Source organism: Schistocerca gregaria, chromosome 5 (genome assembly GCF_023897955.1).
Source record: "Schistocerca gregaria isolate iqSchGreg1 chromosome 5, iqSchGreg1.2, whole genome shotgun sequence".
NCBI lineage: Eukaryota > Metazoa > Arthropoda > Insecta > Orthoptera > Acrididae > Schistocerca > Schistocerca gregaria.
The window spans coordinates 668,359,068-668,380,960 of record NC_064924.1 but is presented as its reverse complement, the minus strand read 5'-3'; positions in this window follow the sequence as shown (position 1 = coordinate 668,380,960).

The following is a 21,893-nucleotide window of genomic DNA, read 5'->3' as shown; positions in this document are numbered from 1 at the left end:
AACTGCGTCAGCCCCTTAGTAATGGCGATGTCTATCACATCAGGGGTCCCTCTCGACGGGTAGCACGTGGGCTCGTCTGGACCGCAGGCATGAGCGTGTGCTTCCTCTAGCGCCTGCAGCAGGATACGGCCGCTCCAGTTTGTGACCATCGAGTTACAGGCTGCGTGCTTTGAGTTCAGGTCCCCGGCGATGAAGAGCTTGCCGGGTACCCGAAGTAGTGCGCGAGCATCTTCAAGGCGAAGGATCCTTCGAGGACTGCGGTATACAGCGAGGAAAGTGATGGGTCCCGATTGCGTCTCCACGAGTACTGCTGTTGCTTCAATATGCCCGGTGGCAGGCGCCTGCACTTCATGATGCGGTATAGAGGTACGGACAAAGATGGCGGTACCTCCTCCATGCGTCAAGCGATCAGTCCGGTAACATCGGAAGTTAGCAATGTTACTTCGGATGCCAGGCTTCAAAAACGTCTCATTGACGAGGCATATGTCGACGTTATAGTCCTGAAGAAACTGTCGCAGTTTGGCCACATCTGGAGTAAGGTTGTTGGCGTTGTAGGCAACAATCCTTAGGGCATCTAATCTGGGAGCTCTAGGCATGATGGGCGACAGGAGCTGCACTAGCTGCCGTAATGGCTCTTGAGACCGCCGAGTCGACCGCGGCGGCGATGATGTTGGGCAATTGAGCCAACTGCGTCATGACGTCAGCCAACGTGGTGACCATGTGGGTGAGCAACTTCACGATGTCTGCGTCGTTCTGTGGTGCTGCAGGCGGTTGCTGGCGAGGCCGCTGAGGTGCAGGCATTCGTGACCGGTCGGCAGGGCGGCCAGTAGTCGCGGCAGGTCGGGGGGCTGGCGCTGCAGATGCCACTGAAGAAGACGGCAGAGACGCGGCTGCGGCAAACGTCACCTGGGGTCGCGCGTGAGCTGCTCGCCGTTCTTCGAGGGTGGGCCACACCCGTGCGTCAGCAGGAGGCGGAGGCGGCGGCGGTGGGCGACGCTGGTGATTGGCAATTGAGGCTTTCCGGAGTGGTGGAAGTCCACGTCGGCGTCGATTTTCTTCCTTGTGCTTGGCACAAGAACGGAAGTTAGCTGTGTGAGGCCCACCACAAAGGCCACAGGTGGGGGTCTGATCTTTCCTAAGCGTGCAAGTGCGGCTGTCGTGGGCGGCGCCACACTTAACACAGACTGGGTCCATGGTGCAGCAGCGGGCGACATGGCCAAAGCCCTGACACCGAAAACACTGAATGGTGCCGCGCGTTTTTCTGAGCTTTTCAACAGTGATTTTTAAGTTGTAGAAGTCGGTGACTTGAAAGATCTCCCGATGGTGGGGAGTGTCCTGCAGGATTGGAACTCGGTGTCCAGTGAGTTGGTTGTTACCCGGCATCCGGTGGTAATCAACCCTGGTATCCACAAAGCCCATCTCCTCCAGCTCTTCTTTGACGTCTTCATTGGAGAGTCGTTTCGGTATTCCTTTCAGAAGCGCTTTAATGGTAGGCGGTCTGTCTGCTTGGTAAGTGTACATGGGGATCCCCTGTTCCCCCAGCATACCCATAACCATGACATAGTCTGCAGTAGATGTAAGCAACAGCTTCAGCATGTCCTCTCCAGTTTGCTTAACGCTGAAAGATTGCTGGCAGTTCTCCTTAAGCCAGTTACGGAGCTTTTTATAATCCTCCTTAAACTTGATGACAATTGGCGGAACTTTCTTCGGCGCCGGAGGTGGCGGTGCGGGTAATGATGATTGCTGGTCGGCAGCCTGGTCATCTTGGTTGTGGTCTGCAGCAGTGGCTTGATGGTGCATCGCCCTGTCCCTCTGCTGAGCTGCTAGCGACGAAGTGGCCTCGTTGAGGCTGTTTCCCACTCCTTGGAGAGGCTGAAAACGATTAGAGACATCCAGCTCTCTGGCTGCGATCTGAAGTTGCGGCCGAGCCTGCTTTTTCTTGGGAGGCTGCCGGAAGCCGTCGGGCAGCTGCTCATCCGCCTAAAAAGTTGTCGTTCAGGTGTGCGGTCGCGGCTGCGTCGCCCTGCATCTTCACTGCGATCGCGGGTGCGTCGCTCCTTTTCTTCACTGCGACGGCGCGCAATCCGTTCCGTCGCGGTCCTGTCTGCATCGGTGTCCGAGTCAAGGAGCATCTCAGCGTCCATAATCTGCTCCGGAGTGAAGGTACTAATGCTTCCCTCCACCCCGGGTCGGGTCGTCGTAAGTGCGCCGGCTGATGGCGAGGCGGCCGGCGGGGCGAGCCCCACCGAACCGCGGCCGGCCGACGCATGCGCTGCCGGAGCACGTGCTCCGGTCGCGCGAGCGCAGAGTAACGCGTCCACACCGTCAGACATCGCTAACTCGACTAATATGTGATAGCAGACGACTGCGAGAAGTAAGTTAACAAGATATTGAGTACCGGTATCGCTTCATAAACATTAACTGCTCCTTGTTCTCTTCTAACTATGTGAATGAAATAATAAATGATACTACAGTGCTATTCAGTTTGAATGGTTTGTCGAATGCTGTCGCCAAGTTATCAGTTAAAAACTCCGCTCGCCGCAGAAGTTGATCGATTACATTATTTTGATCAGCTTATTTTTGTTTTCTTTTCTTTAATGTTTTCTTACAAATAAATTCTTTCTCGAAGCTGATAATCTTTTCCCCCTTTTACGGTCTTTAATTCTAGTTTTGCGTTTATAGTTGTCAATTTTATGCTTATAAACAATGACTTACAAGGGTATCAATATCTGCAACGTCATTATTTGTCACAGCTGACTTTCGTCGAAGACGACAGAGAGATGGCGAAGAAAACATAGCCTGGGATGACGTAGACTCCCTGATGCTACTACAAGAAGACAGAATCACAGAGACAAAATAGACAGCCTTGCTAATGACATACCACCTAACTTCTTAATATCGTTGAACACCAGGTTAATAATATTTAGGGTGATGACAGTCTGCGCCAGGAATCGACCATCCAGCAGTTTGCGGCTTGCTGAAAGTCTGAAATATCAATTACGTCTGATAGGATGGGAGCTGAATTTCCAATGAGGGAAAACACTGTTAATAAAGTCAACTTAAACATCTGTTCCAAATTAAGACAATCTGTCAGCTTCTAAACATTACTTTGTAGTGCACACAAAAGTTGTTGCTTAAAATCCTACAAGTGGAGGCCACGACGTTTGGAACGCGCATTTACTGCAAACTTCGTACACTCCTAGTACTCCATGAGGTCAACAAAATGTGTAAGCTATAGCGCGTACTTCTCAAGCGTTACTGAGAAAATCGCAAGATAATTTCAGTCATCAAATACATACCTGTGCGTGGCCATTTTTACCACGAAGCGGCGGCAGCCGAGTGCATCGCCGGCACGGTAGCTCAGCGTGTTCGGCCAGAGCGTTACCTACCCTTTCCAATAATAATACTGAGCGAGCGGATCAACGAACAAACTGAACGTGTGTCATCGGACGTCCGCCACCAACAAATTAAACGAACAATATATAAGAAGATTAAAAAAAAAAAAAAGAAAACGTAGTTGGCGTTCAAGCCTCTGGATCGCTGCATCGAGATCCTTTCGTCAGTTCATTTTCTTTTTTTTCAGCACAGTCATTTTCTTTGCTATTTATATTACAATTGATATATACAAATTACATTCTTCCATGGAAGAAGTCTGTACGTAGTGGATTAACACGGTAGATAAAGAAGGTCTGCATAACAACCATATAGTAAAATACTTTCTCTTTTTGTGCTATCATTTGTCAAAATCTCATTTTGATATCTCAAACCCGTTATGAAATATGTGGAATCTTGTGGATATTTCGTTCTGGATTCATCGCTGGCACAGCATGATCGCAAATGAGTGTGCTACATCAAATCAATTTTCTCTAGGTTGGTGACACCCAAGTCTAAATAAAAATTCGGTATGTTGCCGAAATCACCTACACGGTAACATGTAATATGCACCAAATGCAAAATCTTAGCAACACCTATGTTTAATTGCAAACTTTTTCGAATTTCTTGCAGCGTCTTATTTCCATGTAAGTTTCAAAATTACTATGACCATTAGCGAAATTATGATCATGTCATCATGAAAGTGACACAGAATCGTTTGAGAAAGATTGCCGGGCGTGCTACTCGATTCTTTCTTCGCCGGCCGGCCGAAAGGTGGCAGAGACTGTCAGCCTCCCTCCTGAACAAAAGGATGAACTCGCCCAGCGCTTTGGACGGAAACTGGTCACTGTGACTTTGCCACCTTACCCTGCGCGGACTGTACCGGTGCGCCCGCTGCCCCATGGGCAGCTACACTTTGCTGTGTCCGGCACTTGGGCTGTCTCACGTTTTTTTTTTCTTTTCCCCCTCTGAGACTGAGCTTATCGAATAACTGATGTCAGTTATACCTGCAACAAAATAGCTCGACAACTTAATGAAGTGTTATAGTAACCGATAACTTATACCTTACTTAAAATTTACTAATTTCGAAATTTGTGAAGTATTATAGCCCACCATCTTGCTTAACATATTTTCCTTTTATTGTTCTGCAGAGGCAAAACATAATTGTTCACTCTCAAAACTGCAAATGCACAGACCGCTATCTGTGCTTCAGACACGTTTATGTTGGTGCTAAACAGCTTCAGCCGAATGCTGACTCGAATGTACGAGTTCTGTCCTATAAATATAGGCCAATGTTGGTGCCGACGTTGGCACCAGTGAGTAGACGAAGGTTAGCATAGGGAATCCATCATTGTCTGTTTTGTACAAACATGTTTAGCCAGTGTTGGCAAGCCGAGGAAATCAAGTCTTTGCGAGGTTCACCACCGACGGCGGTGCGTCAGTGGCCGATGTCGCCGCCACGTTCTCTCCTCATCTTGCACCGAGCCAGGCAAAGGGCGTACATCAGGAGTTCGGGTAGCCACGCTTATCATCGTGACAAAACCATCTGGCTCTTTCCACTGTTTTCTTTCTTCCTTCGGCTTCGAATATCAGTCTCACAATGAATTAAATCTATTCTTCAAATTACCTGGAGACTAAGGCCAGTGAGCCGTGCACGGCTCGTGTTTATGCCATTTATTGTTTGTCATCTTCTATTACTGTACTGCCGCCTCGTTTTCTTATTACATTTGCTGGCGTCACTAACTCCATACCTTACTGGCCAGTGTGCGGTGGCAGCAGCGCGTATCGATAAGAGCATTGTGGTGCCATCTCTGGAGCGACTGATAGTGTTGCCGTGTTGTCGTGTGTCTGTAATCTGTTCTGGACAGACCAGCAGTGCATTCGGGACGCAGCACCGGTGAGGCGCTGGCAGCCAGTGCAAGCCGACTGCTGGCGACACACCTGCACTGTGTAGTTTGCTTTCAGCCGTTTGCAGTACCAGCACAGCAAGGCCGTTTCGTTTAGTGTTACAAGGCCAGATCAGTCAATCATCCAGAGTGTTGCCCTGCAACTAGTGAAAAGGCTCCTGCCCCTCTTCAGGAACCACACGTTTGTCTGGCCTCTCAACAGATACCCCTCCGTTGTGGTTGCACCTACGGTACGTCTATCTGTATCGCTTGGGCACGCAAGCCTCCCCACCAACGACAAGGTCCATGGTTCATGGGGGGGGGGGGGGGGGATTTTACACATATAAAAACAGAATACAGGTCTATAGTTTGTCACGAGACATACATTAACAACATAAACGATTTTTTTACGCAATAAAATTGGAGATTCAAGAAATGAGTGCATATACAAATCAGTGCATATATATTAATATCAAAATATTAGTTTCAGTTTCTTTCACTGTTTGTTTAATATATAGAATCAGTGACATCGGGGAGAAGCTATAACCTGTATGACTCTGGTCTCAACTGCTGGTTCCATTTCATGCCCTCCTACTCTTACAATTGCAATCTGGCTTATCTACAAGTTGTAGGTTACTATTAGCTCCCTATATTTTATCTTTGCTGTCTTCAGAGTTTCAAAGACTGTATTCTAATCAATTTTGTCAAAAGCTTTCCCCAAATCTACACGTGCTGTTGACGTTATCCTGTGGACCGTAGCGTCCTGAACTGCCTCGACGCAGATTAGTTTCGACTGTTGCTGTGCCCGGCACTTCTCACTGACATCTCACCCACTGAAAACATTTAGTCGTGATTCCCCTGTCTCCAGTCACTACAGTTCATGAACTTCGGCCTATAGCTGGAGCAGCATGCAGTGACCCACTTGCAACGATCAGTCACGTTCATTTCGAGTCGCTTCCCAACCGCATTAGAGCCAATGTTGCCGCCGGATGTGACAGTTCTGTGAATTAAAGTTTGCGTCCTGTGTACCACCACATCGCTTTCGGATTTAATCATGAACTCTTACTTTGTTCTCAGTATGTACAGTAAATCAAATTTAGGTATTTGTTATCCTACCCTTTGATGCAGTTCTATCATGGAATACCCCTGCCATTTTATCCTTAAATGAAAAATTAAAAAAAAAAAAAATGTTCAAATGTGTGTGAAATCTTATGGGACTTAACTGCTAAGGTCATCAGTCCCTAAGTTTACACACTACTTAACCTAAATTATCCTAAGGACGAACACACACACCCATGCCCGAGGGAGGACTCGAACCTCCGCCGGGACCAGCCGCACAGTCCGTGACTGCAACGCCCGAGACCGCTCGGCTAATCCCGCGCGGCAATGAAAAATATACTTCGTGTTCACGCATTGGAAATGAATCACTTTGACTTGTTCACTGGTCAAAAGAATTTGTGGATTCCTCAAAATTTTCTGATTCACTCTGGCGAGAAATTTGCGTTTTTAACAGCTAGGAGTAAAATAACTGAAAATCAGCGCAGGAGGGCATTCGGCTGAACGAGACATGTGACTGGTTCTAACAGCGGAGCTTCAACAGCGCCAGATATTCAGTGCTGGCGTCCGTAATGACACGCTTGCTGTAAAATAATTGCTCAGCATTAACTAAGTACCAGCGAATCTCCAATTTTCAATTCGGTCACAACTGAGAATTACAAAGAGCGGAATCCGCGTGTTAATAAATTATAAGTCGGTATCCACGTAATTGGCTCTAAGCACTATGGGACTTAACATCTGAGGTCATCAGTCCCCTAGACTTAGAACTACTTAAACCTAACTAACCTAAGGACATCACACACATCCATGGCCGAGGCAGGATTCGAACCTGCGACCGTAGCAGCAGCGCGGTTCCAGACTGAAGCGCCTAGAACCGCTCGGTTACTTCGGCCGGCTCCACGTAATTCCAGTTGGCTTCAGATGTTCTTCCAATCGTGTAAGGTGAGGCAGCTGCTGTCAGTGCTGCTGTACATGTATTGGCAAAATTAGAGTGATGCGAAGTGTAACTGTAAACAAATCATGAGTAACTGTATTAGATAGGACTGCCATGCCGGAGAGAGAAAGTTTACTACTGTGCGACTCGGAAGCCGAGATGGATGAGAAGGCAGAGACATTAACGGGTATTAGCCCTCCTACAGCGAACACTTCGCCATTTCACTTAATGAGCACGTCTTTGTGAAAGTATTGTGGCCGGTACGATAGTGACGACGGATGAAATTCCCACAGCGTAGTGACTTTTGTAAGCTTCCTACTCGTTTTTGTAACTGGACAAAGTATATAACAACATATGACTACAGTAAAATGCCCTGAACATGAGCTCCTTTCATACAAAACTTTGTCGCAAGAATTAATTTACAACGCTATTAGACCACAGTTTAATAAAAGATATAGAGCAGGGGATACTCACATTGCGCAAGTGAATGCGAGTACTGAAGGACGATCTGTTTAATTGTTAAAAACCACCAAAAGCCAAGACCTGACAAAACATTTTTTATTCAAGTGAACGTTTCAGCTTGTAAGTAAGCTGTTTAGTTTTTTTATTGGTAACGCCGCCGCCACGTAGCGCTCTGTATGAAAAATCACTGGCTGTGCCGTGCGCAGTCTGTGTTTAGTTTGCATTGTTGTCTGCCATTGTAGTGTCGGGCAGCGGCAGCTGGATGCAAACAGCGCGTAGCGTTGCGCAGTTGGAGGTGAGCCGCCAGCAGTGGTGGACGTGGGTAGAGAGATGGCGGAGTTTTGAAATTTGTAAGAATTGGTGTCACGAACTGATTTATATATTATGAATATTAAGGTAAATACATTGTCTGTTCTGTATTAATCTTTCATTTGCTAACTATGCCTGTCAGTAGTTAGTGCCTTCAGTAGTTTGAATATTTTATTTAGCTGGCAGTAGTGGTGCTCGCTGTATTGCAGTAGCTTAAGTAACGAAGATTTTTGTGAGGTAAGTGATTTGTGAAACGTATAGGTTAATGTTAGTCAGGGCCATTCTTTCGTAGGGATTTTTGAAAGTCAGATTGCGTTGCGCTAAAAAATATTGTGTTTCAGTTTAAGCACAGTCTTGTAATAATTTTTGTAAGGGGACGTTTCAAGCTGTACATGTACACCACTTAAAATGGATCTGCGCTATTCAGTACGGGTCCACGTATGTAAACATAAGTCCTGTTGTATACCGTATTTGTGTTATGTAACAAGCATTATAAAATCATTCAGCTATCTTCACTTACTGTTATTTGTATTTTGCCTTTACTGAGCCTTTTATACTGAGATGTTTCCCACACCACCTTGCGTTGTGGCTTTAAATGTAGGAGTGATTGTGTGTGTGTGCTGTTGTAGTGAATACAGACACCGTCGGTGGTACACAGGGCGATGGGTGAAACTGCTTCCGCACTATATGCTTCCGTTGTTATGGCGATTTGCTCCAGCTGCTGCAGTTGCTGTATTGAAGCTGAAAGTGTTAATCAAAGTTGCGCAGAAATATTCGTCGAGGCTCTGTCGTATAGCAATAAAGATTTGCCTTCAGTTCCTAGAAACGTTGGTTGCAACAAAAATGATCTGTGAAATCTCTTCTTTTCCGAAGAAAGCATAAAATTATTTAATTAGAACTGAACGCTCCCGTCGGAATTGTTCTCTAGCTGCTATTCGTTAATAGATAACACTTGAGTATACGTCGTTTCTGGAAATAACGCGTACCTTTTTTGAAATGAACGAAGTTTTAGTGTCAACGAAATTGTTCTCGTACATGAATTAGTGATTCTCTATCATATATATAGATGTATATACAAATTTCCTTCAACATCTGGCGTCAATTTGTACTACTTAATAAAGAACAGGCTCCTCTCTCGTGAAATTAAATCTTAATAACAACAAAATCTTACTATCTAAGAAAATTATTAAGCGCACTACGCCACAGAATAATAAAGAATATCCTTGTCTCTCTCTCGTACTGTCACATTAATGCATAGCAGTCTTATTACATGATACATCATATATGTCCCTCTAGTGGACGAACGTTTTTGGGGAAAACAAACAGGAGCGTTCACACAACACTATTCTCATGATTGTTCATGACTCTGATACTATTTATGTCCACTATATCTGTAGTAACATGTGTTATTAAATAATTTAGCTGAGACAACCGTTTATAATGTGCTGAGTTTTTAGCCACGTTACATCTTGTACATGAGGTTCAGCGTAAAATGAAAATGTTTTACTACAAAATGTTTAAGGCCTGAAAAGGACAGCTAAGACGGTTGAAACCGCTTTTGAATGGTTTTTAATAAGGAAATCTAAATGAATTTGAGATCACAATATTAGTTCATGAAGTTTCTTACGCTGATTAGATGAAAGTATAATTGATCTTCCTTGTAGGTGGGTCAGGTGGTATGAGGACGTGAGCTTCAGTCTGCAGCCTAACACCCGCTCACACAAGAACATGAAATGTTTCAACCACTTAGAGCGTGATCTGGTAGACAACAAGTAGCCTCGGAGTCTCTGCTGCGCTACTTACTTTCTAAGGTGTAAAGGCATGCATAGAATTAGAAAAGAGCTTCTGCTGACTGCACAAGTGACTGGCGAAGGAAAATTAATCATAGGTATTTTTGTTAAATTAATGATTATTGGGAACTCAGTTTAAAAGTAACAGGGAATGAAATATTCACTTGTTGAAGCTGGCATCTGTACAGATATCAATGGCGATCTTGCAGCTCTCGAAGAATGAAGTCATGATGAAATCTAGAAGTTTCGCTGCTTACAGATGTGAGATACGTCCCTGCAGTCGCACTACCGTCTATGTCCTCGGTGGCTCAGTCGTGTTGCCGGCATGGTAGTTCATCCTGTTCGGTGAGAGAGCTGCTCGCCCTCCGGAAAAAAAACCTGAGTAGAGGAACCGACAATCAACTTTAACGAATGTCTTGAGACGTCCGACGTCGGCCCAGACCAAACGCAACGAACAATCGAAAAATACAAAACGAAATGAAAGAAAAAAAATAAAAATTATAGAGCGTCTGCCCTGTAAGCAGTAGGTCCCGATCGGGGAACACATTTTTCAACTGTCCTCGTTGATATTTATCAACGCCTGTAACCAGCGAAAGGTCTAAATTTCATTATAGCTTTATGCACTTGCCATACGAATAACCACGATATACAAAAAACTGAGCAAAGAAAAATTCTGTACACATCACTGTGGAGATTTAAATTAAAGAGAATTTTATTTAGGCAATGCTCCTATCGTTCCGATGAAAGACTGAAAAACCTATACTGTATCACGTGCATGTATGATGAGCAATGGACGTTTAGTCTGAACATGGATGAAGGCACATTTCAAGACCTGAAAATGCTGCAGATAAAGTATTGTGCGCAGCTACAAGTGCAAGCCACTGTCTCAACGAATGACGGCTTTTGTTGTTCAACCTCTGATAGATCGCGAAATGGAAATCACACCGAAAATCAAAAATGTTTTTTATTACATCTTCCAGATACTTCTTTACGTGCTCCGACTTGGAATTTATCATAGCGTGCTAGGAAGTTTCCCATACCTTCATTGTAGAAGACAATCGCCTTTGTTTTCCGCCAATACCGTACTCTGGTCTGCAGCTCCTTGCCCGTGCCAAAATTCTGTCATAGGCAGACTTTCATGTGAGCAAAGAAATGAAAATCAGAGGCTGCATGGCTGGTGATCGAACACTTCCCATCGAGCATCCTTGTTGCACCTGCAGTTTGCGCTGAACATTATCGTGAAGACACGTTGTGTGGGCTGCATGAAGCGAGGCGGAGTCGCGCAGCATGCACTTCGCACTTAGGCACGTTTATGTGCTCGCTGCGAGCACAGGATTGAAAAGTGCCACGTGACGCTCTTAATGTGCACACTACAGACAAAGCACAAGACATATGCGCAAAGCTTCTTCGAATTTTTGCTGCTGTTTTAATTTCGCAACCGATCGGAGGCTGAAAAAAAATATAGCCGTCGTAATTCTCGTAACTCGTTGCATGAGAATGGCCATCAGAACGTAACCTAAATGCAAGTACCCAACATTCATAAGGAACCTGCCACATCAGTCATCCACAGCAGAAAGGGATGCGGCGAGCCAACACCCAAGTACGCAATTCTCAGCAGAGGCAGCAAGCAGAATGCTCTGTCCACCGTTCGAAGGACTTCACAAGGACGTTTCATGGGATACACAGGCCTGTGATCGGTCCGTAGACACTGCCTCCAAAGTTAAGGCTGGCAGAGATGCCTTCACTCCATTAGACAAAGACTAGGCGCCCAAAAAGTTTCTGTTTGATGTCATTACTGCAGCGTATACGCAACCCAGCACGAATCTGATGCTGGTATATAAGTATCGACATATAGACAAGGGGTTAGTATGGCCTTCGGATGGAAAAGTTTTTGATCGGCCCTTGTACTGTGAGGTGACAGAAGGCATCGGAAAGCGACGTGCACACATGCAGAAGGCGGCTGCATTGCGTACACGAGGTATAGAAGGGCAGTGCAATGGTGGAGCTGTCATTTGTACTCAGGCGATTCGTGTGAAAAGGTTTCCTACGTGATTGTGGCCGCACGACCGGATTTAACAGACTCTGAACGCAGGGCCATTGAATTTTGTGAATCGTTAGAGAATTCAACATTCCGAGATCCGCAGTCTCGGGAGTGTGCCAAGAACAACAGACTTCAGTCGTTACGCCTCACAGTGGACCAGGCAGTGGCTCACGGCCTGCAGTTAATGACTGAGAGCAGTGGCATTTGTGCGGAGTTGTCAGTGCTAACAGATAAGCAACACTGGGTGAATTAACCACAGACATCAATGTGGAACGCACCGCTAGGACGGTGCGGCGAAATTAGGCGTTAGCAGGCTTTGGCAGCAGACGACCGACGGGGGTGAATTTGCTAAAAGCGCGACATCACCTGCAGCACCTCCCCTGGGCTAGTGACCATATTGGTTGGACCTTAGTCCACTGTAAAACCGTGGTCAGACGAGTCCCGATTTCAGTTACACTCTTGCTCATAAATTAAGGATAACTGCAGAATGTGGAGCCACACAATGTATGACACAAAACCGGCGCCAATAGCATAGGCACATAGGGGACACACACTACACAGATCTGTAAGTCTACGATATTGGTGATAAGTTGAGAAAACCGTTCCGAAACAAGTGATACGACACCCCACTGTTTCCTGCTCATGTACCCCGACATCAGTATGGGATATGATCACCATGCAAACGAACACAGGCAGCACAATGGGATGGCATACTTTGGATCAGGTAGTCGAGCAGCTGCTGGGGTATAGCCTCCCATTCTTGCACCAGTGCCTGTCGGAGCTCCTGAAGTGTCCTAGGGGTTTGAAGACGTGCAGCGATACGTCGACCGAGGGCATCCCAGGCGAGCTCGATGGGATTTAGGTCTGAAGAACAGGGAGGCCACTCCATTCCCCTGATATCTTCTGTTTCAAGGTACTTCTCCATCATGGAAGCTCGGTGGGGCCGTACGTTATCATCCATCAGGAGGAAGGTACCCACTATCCCGCTGAAAAGGCGGACATACTGGTGCAAAATGACGTCCCAATACGCCTGACCTTTACCGTTCCTCTGTCAAAGACATGCAGGTATGTACGTGTACCAATAATAATCCCACCCCACACCATCAAACCACGACCTCCATAAAGTTCCTTTTCAAGGACATTAAGGGATTGGTATGTGGTTCCTGGTCCACCCCAGATGAGATCCCGGCGAGAATCACTTTTCAGAATATACCTGGACTCGTCCGTGAACATAACCTGGGACCACTGCTCCAATGGCCATGTACTATGTTCTTGACACCATGCTTTACGGGCTCTCCTGTGACCAGGGGTCATTGGTATTCACCTTGCAGGTCTCCAGGCGAATAAACCTAGTCTCTTCAGTTATGTGTAGTCTTTGTGTCCGGAGACAACTGTTCCACTGGCTGCGGTAAGATCCTGAGCGAGGCTACCTGCAGTACTCCGTGGCCGTCTGCGGGCACTGATGGTGAGATATCGGTCTTCTTGTGGGGTTGTACACTGAGGACGTCCCGTACTGTAGCGCCTGGACATGCTTCCTGTCTGCTGGAATCGTTGCCATAATCTTGAGACCACACTTAATGGCACACGGAGTGCCCATGCTACGATCTGTTGTGTGTCACCAGCCTCCAGTCACCCTAGTATTCTACCCCTCACAACGTCATCAATATGTGTTCTTTGAGCCATTTTCAATATACAGTCACCAGTAGCACGTCTGAAAACGTCTGTACAGTTACTCGCTGCACCTTACTCTGACATGCACAAACACATATCTGCGTATGTGGACCGCTGCCAGCGCCACCCTGCGACGACCGCAGGTCAAATGTACCACATGGTCACACCCCGAGGTGATTTTAAACCCTCACACCGCCCGCAAGAGCGTTCTTTCATCATGTATCAGCATTATCCCTTAATTTATGAGCATGAGTGTAGCAAGAGCTGATGGTTGGTTTTGAGCGTGACGCAGACCCTACAACACCATAGACCCATGTTGTCAAAAAATCACTGCGCAGTCTAATGGTGGCTCCATACTAGTGCGAGCTGTATTTACATGGAACTGACGGCGTCCTCTGGTCCCACTGAACCGATCATTGACTGGAAACGGTTATGCTCGGCTACTTGGAGACCATTTGCAGCCATTAAACAACAACAACAACAACAACAGCCATTCCCAAACAACAATGGAATTTTTATGGATGACAGAAGTGCCATATTGTCCTGCCTAGAACGTTCTGAACAATTAGAGTGAATGATTTGCCCATCCAGATCTGCCGACACAAATTCCCTCGAACATTTACGGAACATAATCGAGAGTTCATTCGTGCACAAAATCGTGCACCGGCAACGGTATCCAATTATGGACGGATATAGAGGCAGGGTGGCTACATATTTCTGCAAGGGACGGCCAGCGACTTGTTGAGTCCATGCCATGTCGAGTTGCTGCACTAAACTGGGCAGGAGGAAGATCTGGAGAATCTCTCAAATGTAATCACTGCTGATGAAACTTTGCTACATGATTTTGATCCTGAGAGCAAACATCCTTCATTACCAACCCCCAAAAAAGCAAAAGTGGTTGCTTCTGCTGGGAAAGATGCGGTCATCTCATTCCAGCATGTTGTACCTGTACACACATTAGTAACAGGGCAATACTACAGGGATGTCTTGAAAACATTGCAGGTCCATATCAGGCGCAAAAGACGACATTTCCGTGAAGCAGTCTGGATGCTGCGCCACGATAATGCGCGGCCGCATATTGCCAGTGTTGTTGCCGAATATCTTGCAAAAATCAACGTGAAGTGTATCCCCCACCCTCCCTATAGTCCAGATTTAACCCCTGTGACTATTTTCTATTCCCTAACATGAAGGAAAGTCTGCATGGGAAGCATTATCAGTCATCAGAAGCAGTTGTGAAGGCTGCGGAGGCGACTTTGAAGGACATCTCAAACTATGATTTCTAGCATGTACTTGAAGACTGGCAGAAACGCTGGGCCAAGTGCATCGCATTCGTGGGAAACTACTTTGAGAAGGACCATCAAAATTATGAGGATGAGTAAAGGAATGTTGTCAAAAGATAATTATGATCATTCTTTATTGAACAGTCCTCGTATGTGTAATTTGCTTTACTGTTTAGTTTATAGTTTGGCATAACTTCATTATACGAGGGTCACTCCTTAAGTCATAGCAACTATGGTATATCTTGCGATAATGCGATAACGTGTGAATTCCACTATGTGCATTGACGCCGTATGGCAGTGCCGAATGTCAACATAAAATAGGGTTCCAGTACATTAGGTCCCGCTAAAGGTAGAAACGAAACACAGGCATTGGAACTCTGTGAAATTTTATTGTGCACACTACCAATAGAACAAAAATGAATCAAAATCAATTACTGTGCTTCAAAATAGTCTCCCAGTATATACACACATCGTTGCCAAGGGCGGGGAAGACGTAGAAACAATTGGCATTGGTATCAATGTCTTTCACCTGTAGCCGCAATGCCATGAGGACGTTCGCCCTGTTTGCAAAGCGCCTCCTACCTAATGGTGTCCTCAGCTGTGGAATGAAGTGTGCTGAGTAGGGTGGGTGGGGGAGGATTCGTCTTGCAGCACGCCCAAACTCACACTGACTGTTCCAGGCGCCGGTACCGCGCCATCGTGAAATGCGGTCGCAGTGTGTTGGTTGGTTTCGGTAATGTTTGCCGCGGCTTTCGAATGTATTTACTACGATCACGGTGATTACACACGTTCGCACGATGTACAATAGTAGCCATGACTTACGGGATGACCCTCATATGTAGTAGAGGTTATTTTCTGTGCTGTAGCAGAACAGTGCATAAAAAAAATCGATTGGAGAAGGTTAGCTTTCGCTACTGCGAGAAATAAGCGAATCAACGTTAAGTGGTATGGACAGCAGAATTACGATATTTGTCTAGATAATGTAATTTTTAGTCAGTATATGCTGGGTTATTCGTAAGTACCTCCGAGGATTCAGAAAACGACTGTATGAAAACAATACACACAGAAAATAGACACGTCACTGGATAGACCACCTCTCCAAATTTGTATCTCACTTTAGAGAGCCCCTATATGGATGTAGTTCATGACGCGGCAAACGTCGATAAGTGCGTGCAATTAATTGAAATCACTGACACGAAGTGCCTGGGGACACGTCACATCAGCCAGCTTTGGAACTCTGTTCCCTGGGCTACTTATCTGTAGGGGTGAACAAATTTGAAGCGACAGTACGGAACGGCTGACTTGTCTGCATGTTCTGAAACGACTGCCCCCTGGAGCAACGACGTCACGGCGCGAATCGGAACTTCGAGAGATCAGCTGTCATTTTTCTGTTTGTCTTGTAACTATCGTGTAGTGGTCTTCTGAGACCTCGGAGGTACTTATGAGAAACCTTGTAGATGAACAGGAGGGACGAAAGACTACATACCACTCTTACACCACGTTGAATAAGAACACAGTGTTCTTGGTAGTCCATTGTTATGGTTTCCTATTTGTTTTTGTACATATTGTATATTAGCAACATTTCCCTATAGATTTATTTTCCTGAGAATTTCAAACGTCGTACAAAAAACACTGAGTGCAGTTTCATAAGTTTGAGTAAAGATAATAATGTGTTCATTAATGCTAACACTAATCATGTGTACGTATCCTTTAAACTGACCCACGTCACGTCACTTCGATAAAGGAATCGTTCAACTGATATATCTATCATGTAGCTAACAAACTAATCATCCATTTTACATTGTTGAAGGCTTTTTCTAGGTCGACAAAACCCATGAAAGTGTCTTGTATCTCCTTATGTCTTACTTCCATTATTTTCATTAATGTGATTGTTTTCCATAGACGACCTCTACTGAAGACATGTCAACATGTCAACCACAGGCGTTTCAGCCACTCTTCGTTCTTACTTTTTAATGATTTTCTTTTCTGGTAGTTTTCTCATAAATAATTCTTATTTTCCGTTGATGACCATAGCACATGGTTTTTTAATTCTTGAGCTCAATGTTAGGAATGTTCACGAACAGCAAAAGGTTTCTTTGCACTTATGTGAAAACACAATTCTAATCGCAAGGCTGGCATTTGTTGCCAGAGGAAAGAAATTTGTGATCATCGGTACTAAGGACAAAAACTGATCTGTGACTCTAAAATTGCACACTAGTGATAGTCTAAGTATCCGATTATGACCTCATTACTAACATCAGGTTGGTGCATCAGTTCTTACTGTTTTTCCATAAGTTTAATAAACGCAACAGATATACATAAAAGAGACTTCAGTCATACTTAATACACTACTGGCCATTAAAACCAAAAAGAAATGCAGATGATAAACGGGTATTCATTGGACAAATATATTATACAAGAACTGAGATTTGATTACATTTTCACGCAATTTGGGTGCATAGATCCTGAGAAATCAGTACCCAGAACAACCACCTCTGGCCCTAATAACGGCCTTGATACGCCTGGGCATTGAGTCAAACAGAGCTTGGATGGCGTGTACAGGTACAGCTGCCCATGCGGCTTCAACACGATACCACAGTTCATCAAGAGCAGTGACTGGCGTATTGTGACGAGCCAGTTTCTCGGCTACCATTGACCAGACGTTTTCAGTTGGCGACATATCTGGAGAACATGATGGAGCCAGGGCAGCAGTCAAACATTTTCTGTATGCAGAAAGGCCCGTACAGGAACTGCAACATGAGGTCGTGCATTATTCTGTTGAAATGTAGGGTTTCCCAGGGATCAAATGAAGGGTAGAGCCACGGGTCGTAACACATCTGAAATGTAACGTCCACTGTTCAAAGTGCCGTCAATGCGAACAAGAGGTGACCGAGACGTGTAACCAATGACACCACATACCATCACGCCGAGTGATACGCCAGTATGACGATGACGAATACACTCTTCCAATGTGCGTTCACGGTGATCTCACCAAACACGGATGCGACCATCATGATGATGTAAACAGAATCTGGAATCATGCTAAAAAATGACTTTTTGCCTTTCGTGCACCCAAGTTCGCCGTTGGGTACACCATTGCAGGCGCTCCTGCCTGTGATGCAGCGTCAAGGGTAACCGCAGCCATGGTCTCCAAGCTGATAGTCGATGCTGTTGCAAACGTCATCGAACTGTTCGTGCAGACGGTTGTTGTCTTGCAAACGTCCCCATCTGTTGACACAGGGATCGAGACGTGGCTGCACGATCCGTTACAGCCGTGCGGATAAGATGCCTCTCATCTCGACTGCTAGTGATACGAGGCCGTTGGGGTCCAGCACGGCGTTCCGTATTACCCTCCTGTACCCACCGATTCCATATTCTCCTAACAGTCATTGGATCTCGACCGACGCGAGCAGCAAAGTCGCGATAAGATGAACCGCAATCGCGATATGTTACAATCCGACCTTTATCAAAGTCGGAAAGGTGATGGTACGCATTTCTCCTCCTTACACGAGGCATCACAACAACGTTTCACCATGCAACGCGGGTCAACTACTGTTTGTGTATGAGAAATCGGATGGAAACTTTCCGCATGTCAGCAAGTTGTAGGTGTCACCACCGGCGCGAACCTTATGTGATTGCTCTGAAAAGCCAATCATTTGCATATCACAGCATCTTCTTCCTGTCGGTTAAATTTCGCGTCTGTAGCACGTCATCTTAGTGGTGTAGCAATTTTAATGGCCAGTAGTGTATATCCTCCTTCACTGTTTACAACAGTCTGTCAACGCTGGGGTAACATTTCGACTCCGCGACTGTAGAAGTCACGTCGGGTTTTGAGGCGAAGTACGCGTCAAGCGATGTAAGGAGCGCATTTTCATCTGGGTACGAAGTTCCTTGAAGGTTGTTCGGCAGAAAGCGGAAAGAGGGAAAGTCTGACTGTGCAAGATCAAGTGGGCAAGGTGGGTGCGGAATGCTTTCCCAATCCAACTGCTGTATAGTGTTTCTGACAGTCTAGTAGAATGTGGACAGACGTTGACGTGGAGTAGCATCGCTTCACACTATCTTCCTGGTCGTTGTTCTACGAATACGTCTGCAAGGCGTCGCAGTTCTGAATTCGTAGCAGACCAAACCATCGCTGTTCCACCAGATGCATAACATTATCTTTTGTGGATGCATGCAGGTCTACGTACAGGGAGTTGCTTCTTTGTTTTGGCTCAGCCATTCCCTTCACTTTCTTATGTTAACGGGAAAATATAACTTCTCGTCACCAGCAAACGATACGTGATAGGAACGGTGCTACTCATGAGCCAATTGTTGACGAGAAAGCAGAGATGCACATATGGCTACCCGCTGATTTTTGAGATTTTGTCTTAGAATATGCGGTACCCATATACGGGGTCTTTGAACCTTCCTCGTTGCGTGCAAATTTCGTACGATGGTGGGATGATCACATCTGCCAGTTCTCGAGTGCACTGAACCGGATCATTGTGGATTAATGCGTTTATACGATCTTCATCAGATCCCGAAGGTTTTCCTGAAAGTGGAGAGTCAGTCATGTCAAATCGAGAAAATCATTTTCTTGTTGTGCTCTATGCATTGGCGCTATCCCTGTACACTGCAAGAAAGTTTTTGCTTTCCTCCCCTGCTGTCAATCATCTATGGAACTCAAACAGAAGAATATGTCCCAAATGTTCCTATTTCTCCACTTGACACTCCATTTTCAAGCGTCCATAGCTCTAGTCACTATCTCAAAAAGATAAAATTACGATTTGTAAACTCAGACAACAACTGTGATCTACAAATAAAAATGACAATCGATAAATAAACCCATAGCAACCAGAATATCAACAATGAAATAAAAAATAAAAACATAAATAAAAAAACGCTACGAACTCACGCACCAAACTAATACATAATAACTCCTTGTCTAGGAATAATTTTAGATAAAACAGACTGTGCAAGAAAAACCACTCATGGCGATCTCTAGAATTAAGCCAAAGATACAGTGCTCCGTCAACAGTTGCCAGAATGCACATTTCAGGACAGCGGGAGCAAAGTTCGTTCTTACTAATGGGCTCCAGCAGATAAGACTGGAGTTGGAAGAGTATTCATTAGGTGGGAATTATGACTGTAACTTTATCAACATTTTCCTCAGAAAGGACAGCATCATCTTTCATACCCTCTCTGACCCATGCACCTTTTATTTGTCAAGTTTCATTTCACAAGCATTAATGTTTATTTTAAACTCTTCGCACATCTAACATGAGTTAAAGTTGATAGGATGGATGTATATTTTAGAACCAAACTAAAATGTTTTCAAACATACTGCTGCAGAGAAATTCATACACGTGTTTCTAGTCGAACGTTTTAAATAACATGAGAAGTCTCAAATCAGGCCAATAGTGCCGTTGGTTGGGTTGTTTTGAGGTTACAGACAAAACTGCGAGGTCATCGGCCTCATCGGATTAGGGGAGGAAGTCGGTCGTGCCCTCTCAAAGGAACCATCCCGGCATTTGCCTGGAGCGATTTAGGGAAATCACGGAAAACCTAAATCAGGATGGCCGGCGCGGGATTAAACCGTATCTTCGCATTTTAAGCCTTGTGTGATTGCTTTGCTAACTCGAAAATTTTCCTTCGGTTTAAATTTCCTATTCTGAAGGTTTATTTCCAGCATTTGTTTTCATTTTTACCCTGCAGATGTGCATCTTCTTCCGGCGTCTAGCCAGGTGACGAAACGGTTAAGACAATAGACTAGTATCCCGGACGATATGGCCCCAAATTCACATACCGGATTCAGGTTGTCCAGTTTCCCTAAATAATTGTAGGCCAATGTTGAGACGATTGCTCTGAAACGGACTCGACAATTTTTTTCCCTTCGCGTTACACCGTCTTTAGTCACCCCATCGTCGATGGGCGTTAAGGTCTACTCTTCCTTACTTCCCTTCTGTCAGTTGTTACTATCGAACTACTCCCCCCCCCCCCCCCCCCCCCCCATTGGATACCTTACACACCTGGTTAACAATCTATGCGCACACTTTAACAACATTCCACATTAACTGAAAATACGATAGCGCCATACCTTACAGAATGAGGTAATATGTAATTACTCCGTGTAAGCCAGAGACCTACAAATAAAAATCTCCCAGAAATGTCCACAAAGATATGGCAACTTGGCGAATTTCAGTTGTATTTTTAAAAGAAACTATTTGAGCTGTGGTTATTAGTAACTCTGAACAGCTTAGTCTCAGCAGATTTTAAACTGTAAGACATTTCCAGGGACAGATGTGGAATCTGCCCACAATTTATTGGTTATGAACTATAGATTAAAGCTGAAGAAACTGCAAAAAGGTAGGAAATTAAGGAGATGGGACCTGGATATACTGAAAAAACAAGAGGTTGTTGAGAGTTTAAGAGGGTGCATTAAGAACCGTTTGACAAGAACAGGAGAAACGAGTACAGTAGAATGTGAATGAGTAGGTTTAAGAGGTGAGTTAGTGAAGGCAGCAGAGGATCACATACGTAAAAAGCTAAAACCTAGTAGAAATCCTTGGATAACACAAGAGATACTGAATTTAACTGATGAAAGGAGAAAATTTAAAAATGCAGCACATGAAGCACGCAAAAGGGAATACAAAAGGGAATACAAACATTTAAAAAATGAGATTCACAATAATTGCTAAGCAGGAATGGCTAGAGGACGAATATAAGAGTTTACAAGCCCATTTCATTAAGGAAAAGATAGATACAATCTACATGCCATTTCGTTAGTCATTCAGGTAGCCCCTCGGAAGTCATAGACACTAGTGTTGTGTAAATGACGCAACTAATCGGGAAACAGAGTGTGGGGAATCAAAATGACGTTGTGCAGGCAGCGCCACAGATACAGACAAGCCCACGAAAGTCCGGCATCTGTGGTTTCCGCCTTGGCATGGAACTGTCCCTAAGCGCTGGGACATGTCTCATTCCACTCTTCGTTGCATATTGGTCTGCTAATTGGAATGGAATTACTGAGACCCATCCTTCAGTATGAACTTTGCATATTGTTACCTCCCCTACTTTTTGACTGAATTTCGTCCCCTGGTGATTTACGTTCTG